Here is a 6,705-nt window from a genome sequence, read left to right on the forward strand (position 1 = left end):
ATTCCAGTGAGGAGGAAAGGGTGTAAATCTGTGGCTAACTCAAGAAATAAAGGACGTTATCCAATTAAAAACAAGGACATACAAAGTGGCCAAAACTAGTGGGAATACAGAAGATTCGAAAGCTTTTAAAAGCCAGCAAAGAATAACTAAAAAATGATTAAGAAAGGGAAGATAGACTATGAAAGCACAAAATATAAAAACAGATAGGAAGAGTTTCTATAGGTATATAAGAAGGAAAAGAGTGGCTAAATAAATGTCGGTCCCTTAGAGGGCGAGATCGGGGAATTAGTAATGGGGAACATGGAGATTGCAGAAACTCTGAACAAATATTTTGTATCAGTATTTACGGAGATGACACAAACAATATCGCAACAGTTGATAGTCAAGGGGCAAAGCGGGGGGGGGTGAGGAACTTAACACAATCACAATCACGAAGGAGGTGGTACTCAGTAAGATAATGGGACTAAAGGCGGATAAATCCACTGGACCTGATGGCTTGCATCCTAGGGTCTTAAGAGAAGTTGTGGCAGGGATAATGGATGCATTGTTTGTAATTTACCAACATTCCCTAGATTCTGCGGAGGTCCCAGCAGATTGGAAAACTGCAAATGTACCACCCCTATTTCAAAAAGGACGCAGACAAAAAGCAGGAAACTATAGACCAGTTAGCCTAACATCTGTGGTTGGGAAAATGTTGGAGTCCATTATTAAAGAAGCAGAACGTTTGGAAAAGCATAATTCGGTCAGACAGAGTCAGCATGGATTTATGAAGGGGAAGTTATGTTTGAAAAATTTGCTGGAATTCTTTGAAGATATAACGAACAGGGTGGATAAAGGGGAACTAGTGGATGTGGTGTATTTGAACTTCCAGAAGATATTTAACAAGGTGCCACATAAAAGGTTACTGCACAAGAGGAGTTAAACTAATATGGCAGGGGGATGGGAACCAATAAAGGGAGACAGAGGGAAACAAAAAGGAGACAAAAACAAAAGACAGAAAAGAGATGAGTAAAAGTGGAGGGCAGAGAAACCAAAGGCAAGAAACAAAAAGGGCCACTGAATATAAAAGGGCTGCAGGAGGGGTAAAAACTAAAAATCATGGTTTAAAAACTACGATGAAAACACTCTACCTAAATGCACGCAGCATGAGAAATAAAGTAAATGAGTTGACGGCACAAATCATTACAAATGGGTATGATTTGGTGGCCATTACAGAAACATGGTTGCAAGGTGGCCAAGACTGGGAATTAAACATACAGGGCTATCTGATGATTCAGAAAGATAGGCAAGAAGGGAAAGGAGGTGGGGTAGCTCTGTTAATAAAGGATGATATCAGGGCAGTTGTGAGGGATGATATTGGCTCCAATGAACAAAATGTTGAATCATTGTGGGTGGAGATTAGAGATAGCAAGGGGAAAAAGTCACTGGTCGGCGTAGTTTATAGGCCCCCAAATAATAACTTCATGGTGGGGCGGGCAATAATCAATGGAATAATGGAGGCATGTGAAAAAGGAACGGCAGTAGTTATGGGGGATTTTAACCTACATATCGATTGGTCAAATCAAATCGCAGGGGGTAGCCTGGAGGAGGAATTCATAGAATGCATACGGGATTGTTTCTTTGAACAGTATGTAACAGAGCCTACAAGGGAGCAAGCCATTTTGGATCTGGTCCTGTGTAACGAGACAGGAAAAATAAACGATCTCCTTGTAAAAGATCCTCTCGGAATGAGTGATCACAATATGGTTGAATTTGTAATACAGATTGAGGATGAGGAAGTTGTGTCAGAAACGAGCGTACTATGCTTAAACAAAGGGGACTACAGTGGGATGAGGGCAGAGTTGGCTAAAGTAGACTGGAAACAAGGACTAAACGGTGGCACAATTGAGGAACAGTGGAGGACTTTTAAGGAGTTCTTTCATAATGCCCAACACAAATGTATTCCAGTGAAAAAGAAGGGCGGCAAGAGAAGAGATAACCAGCCGTGGATAGCCAAGGAAATAAAGGAAAGTATCAAATCAAAGACCAATGCGTATAAGGTGGCCAAGGTTAGTGGGAAACGAGAGGATTGGGAAAATTTTAAGCAACAGCAAAGAATGACTAAAAAAGCAATAAAGAAAGGGAAGATAGATTACGAAGGTAAACTTACGCAAAACATAAAAACAGATAGTAAAAGCTTTTACAGATATATAAAACGGAAAAGAGTGACTAAAGTAAATGTTGGTCCCTTAGAAGATGAGAAGGGGGATTTAATAAAAGGAAATGTGGAAATGGCTGAGACCTTAAACAATTATTTTGCTTCGGTCTTCACAGTGGAAGACACAAAAACCATGCCAAAAATTGCTGGTCATAGGAATGTGGGAAGGGAGGACCTTGAGATGATCACTATCACTAGGGAGGTAGTGCTGGACAGACTAATGGGACTGAAGGTAGATAAGTCCCCTGGTCCTGATGAAATGCATCCCAGGGTATTAAAAGAGATGGCGGAAGTTATAGCAGATGCATTTGTTATAATCTACCAAAATTCTGTGGACTCTGGGGAGGTACCAGCGGATTGGAGAGCAGCTAATGTAACGCCTCTGATTAAAAAAGGGGGCAGGCAAAAGGCAGGTAACTATAGGCCGGTTAGTTTAACATCTGTAGTGGGGAAAATGCTTGAAACTATCATTGAGGAAGAAATAGCGGGACATCTGAAAAGGAATAGTGCAATCAAGCGGACGCAGCATGGATTCATGAAAGGGAAATCATGTTTAACTAACTTACTGGAATTCTTTGAGGATATAACGAGCATAGTGGATAGAGGTGTACCGATGGATGTGGTGTATTTAGATTTCCAAAAGGCATTCGATAAGGTGCCACACAAAAGGTTATTGCAGAAGATAAAGGTATGCGGAGTCAGAGGAAATGTATTAGCATGGATCGAGAATTGGCTGGCGAACAGAAAGCAGAGAGTCGGGATAAAAGGGTCCTTTTCCGGTTGGAAATCAATGGTTAGTGGTGTGCCACAGGGATCAGTACTGGGACCACAACTGTTTACAATTTACATAGATGACCTAGAAGAGGGGACAGAGTGTAGTGCAACAAAATTTGCAGATGACACTAAGATTAGTGGGAGAGCGGGTTGTGCAGAGGATTCAGAGAGGCTGCAAGGAGATTTGGATAGGTTAAGCAAATGGGCTAAGGTTTGGCAGATGGAATACAATGTCCAAGGCTAGTATATCCTTCCTTAAGTAAGGTGACCAAAACTGCACGCAGCATTCCAGGTGCGGCCTCACCAATACCCTGCACAGTTGCAGCAGGACCTCCCTGCTTTTGTACTCCATCCCTCGCGCAATGAAGGCCAACATGCCATTCGCCTTCCTGATTACCTGCTGCACCTGTAAAGTAACTTTTTGGGATTCATGCACAAGGCCAAAAAGAGTTTCATGCACAAGGACCCCCAGGTCCCTCTGCACCGCAGCATGTTGTAAATTCTCCCCATTCAAATAATATTCCCTTTTACTGTTTTTTTTCCCAAGGTGGATGACCTCACATTTTCCGACATTGTATTCCATCTGCCATACCTTAGCCCGTTCGCTTAACCTATCTAAATCTCTTTGCAGCCTCTCTGTGTCCTCTACACAACCCGCTTTCCCACTAATTTTTGTGTCATCTGCAAATTTTGTTACACTACACTCGGTCCCCTCTTCCAGGTCATCTATGTATATTGTAAACAGTTGAGGTCCCAGCACCGATCCCTGTTGCACACCACTAACCAACGATTTACAACCGGAAAAGGACCCATTTATCCCGACTCTCTGCTTTCTGTTTGCCAGCTAATTCTCGATCCATGCTAATACATTTCCTCTGACTCCGTGTACCTTTATCTTCTGCAGTAACCGTTTGTGTGGCACCTTATCGAATGCCTTTTGGAAATCTAAATACACCACATCCATCGGTACACCTCTATCCACCATGCTTGTTATATCCTCAAAGAATTCCAGTAAATTAGTTAAACATGATTTCCCCTCATGAATCCATGTTGCGTCTGCTTGATTGCACTATTCCTATGTCCCGCTATTACTTCCTTAATAATATCAAGCATTTTCCTAACTGCAGATGTTAAAGTAACCGGCCTATAGTTACCTGCCTTTTGTCTGCCCCCTTTTTTTAAACAGAGGCGTTACATTAGCTGCTTTCCAATCCGCTGGTACCTCCCCAGAGTCCACAGAATTTTGGTAGATTATAACGAATGCATCTGCTATAACTTCCGCCATCTCTTTTAATACCCTAAGATGCATTTCATCAGGAGCAGGGGACTTGTCTACCTTAAGTCACATTAGCCTGTCCAGCACTACCCCACTCGTGATAGTGATTGTCTCAAGGTCCTCCCTTCCCACATTGTCGTGACCACTGAGAAGGCCGAAGCAAAATAATTATTTAAGGTCTCAGCCATTTTCACATTTTCCATTATTAAATCCCCCTTCTCATCTTCTAAGGGACCAACATTTACTTTAGTCACTCTTTTCCGTTTTATGTATCGGTAAAAGCTTTTACTATCTGTTTTTATGTTTTGCGCAAGTTTACTTTCATAATCTATCTTTCCTTTCTTTATTGTTTTCTTCGTCATTCTTTGCTGTCGTTTAAAATTTTCCCAATCTTCTAGTTTCCCACTAACCTTGGCCACCTTATACGCATTGGTTTTTAATGTGATCCTCTCCTTTATTTCCTTGGTTATCCACGGCTGGTTATCCCTTCTCTTACCGCCCTTCTTTTTCACTGGAATATATTTTTGTTGAGCACTATGAAAGAGCTCCTTAAAAGTCCTCCACTGTTCCTCAATTGTGCCACTGTTTAGTCTGTGTTCCCAGTCTACTTTAGCTAACTCTGCCCTCATCCCACTGTAGTCCCCTTTGTTTAAGCATAGTACGCTCGTTTGAGACACTACTTCCTCACCCTCAATCTGTATTACAAATTCAACCATATTGTGATCACTCATTCCGAGAGGATCTTTTACAAGGAGATTGTTTATTATTCCTGTCTCATTACACAGGACCAGATCTAAGATAGCTTGCTCCCGTGTAGGTTCTGTAACATACTGTTCTAAGAAACAATCCCGTATGCATTCTATGAATTCCTCCTCAAGGCTACCCCGTGCGATTTGATTTGACCAATCAATATGTAGGTTAAAATCCCCCATGATTACTGCCGTTCCTTTTTCACATGCCTCTATTATTCCCTCGATTATTCTCGGCCCCACCGTGAAGTTATTATTTGGGGGCCTATAATCTACGCCCACCAGTGACTTTTTCCCCTTACTATCTCTAATCTCCACCCACAATGATTCAATATTTTGTTCATTAGAGCCAATATCATCTCTCACAACTGCCCTGATATCATCTTTTATTAACAGAGCTACGCCACCTCCTTTCCCTTCTTGTCTATCCTTCCGAATTGTCAGATACCCCTGTATGTTTAATTCCCAGACCTGCGCCGATTTCTTTAACTCTCCCCAAGGATTTTCTGAAGTGGCCACATATGCTGGAGTAACTATTAGCTGGCCAAAGTTGCCTAAATGGGCAGAACTGGCGTAGGTGGCTGGTAACGTCCCCTTTCGAGAGAAAAAAACCCGAACCCTAACCGCTTCTCGGCCTTTTGGCTAAGATCATGCGTAACTGACCTGACAGGGGAGTAACCATGACCCCAAAGTGGTTCTCCCTGGATCAGGAAGGTGGTTCTCCTATGCTTTTTGGAAATAGGAGGTGGGTGGGGTGGCTTGACCCATCCACCTCCACGGAGGTGTGTGGGGGGCCGGACCCATCCACCTCCATGGCACGAACCTGGTATTGCAGTACTTCCAGGAACGGTGCAGTGGCTCTCGGCCTTTTGGCTAAGAGCATTGGTGCAGAGTGATCCTTGGCATGTGCAAGGTGACCTCTGGCGTTTGTGATTTGACAAAGAATTGGAAAGATTGCCTACGAATTTAAAAAAAAAAATCTGTTCTTATCAGTTTAATATCTGATACGTCCCCTATCTGGGGACCATATATTAAATTGATTTTTGGAACAGGGAGATGGAATAGGGGCTTGCTCCGTCCACTCCACGCATCGACCCGGTATTGCAGTGTCTCTGGGAACGGTGCACCTCCCTTTTGGGAGAATTTCAAAATTAAAAGCAGATTCATTAAAAACATCTCCTTTTCTTCTTTCTTTTTATGCAGTCGCCGCAAAGGCACGGTGGGGAAGGGCCACAGTTTCCCTTCTGCCATGCAAAACCCGGGGGCAGGCTTGACATTCACTCTCAAATTTCAAAAAACACAACATGCTTATTACATGCATTACAAAGCTCTGCTGACACTCTCATCTGACAAATACCCACAAACTTCCCCCACACACCAACAACAATTTCTTTGCACATTCTCTCGCAAAACACACTCCCGCTGCCCGCAACCAGTCTTTTAGCTCCAGCATTTGCCTCAGCAAACTTTAAACCAGCCACATACATGTGTGCTGCTCTGAAAACTACAACCACCCGGACAACAATGGGCTTAAACCTCACACACTTTACACAGCTAGTCAGAAACCTGAAAAACCACAAGATGATAGATACCGTTCAAATGCTTCAAAGGTCAAACACTCAACAATCAAAATTAGCCATCACTGCTCACACCTACAAACTTAGCATCCAGCTTGCAAACAAGGAAACTGTAAAACGACAGAAAGGATA

The 6,705-nt window shown here is 42.7% G+C and overlaps 2 pseudogenes; both read left to right on the forward strand.

The window, feature by feature from the left end:
• The first annotated feature begins 5,618 nt into the window (after positions 1-5,618).
• On the forward strand, positions 5,619-5,856 carry LOC139274306 (U2 spliceosomal RNA; annotated as a pseudogene).
• Positions 5,857-5,949: 93 nt separating this feature from the next.
• Positions 5,950-6,128, forward strand: LOC139274208 (U2 spliceosomal RNA; annotated as a pseudogene).
• The last annotated feature ends 577 nt before the right edge of the window (positions 6,129-6,705 follow it).

This window comes from Pristiophorus japonicus, chromosome 9, assembly GCF_044704955.1.
Source record: "Pristiophorus japonicus isolate sPriJap1 chromosome 9, sPriJap1.hap1, whole genome shotgun sequence".
NCBI classification, from domain to species: domain Eukaryota; kingdom Metazoa; phylum Chordata; class Chondrichthyes; family Pristiophoridae; genus Pristiophorus; species Pristiophorus japonicus.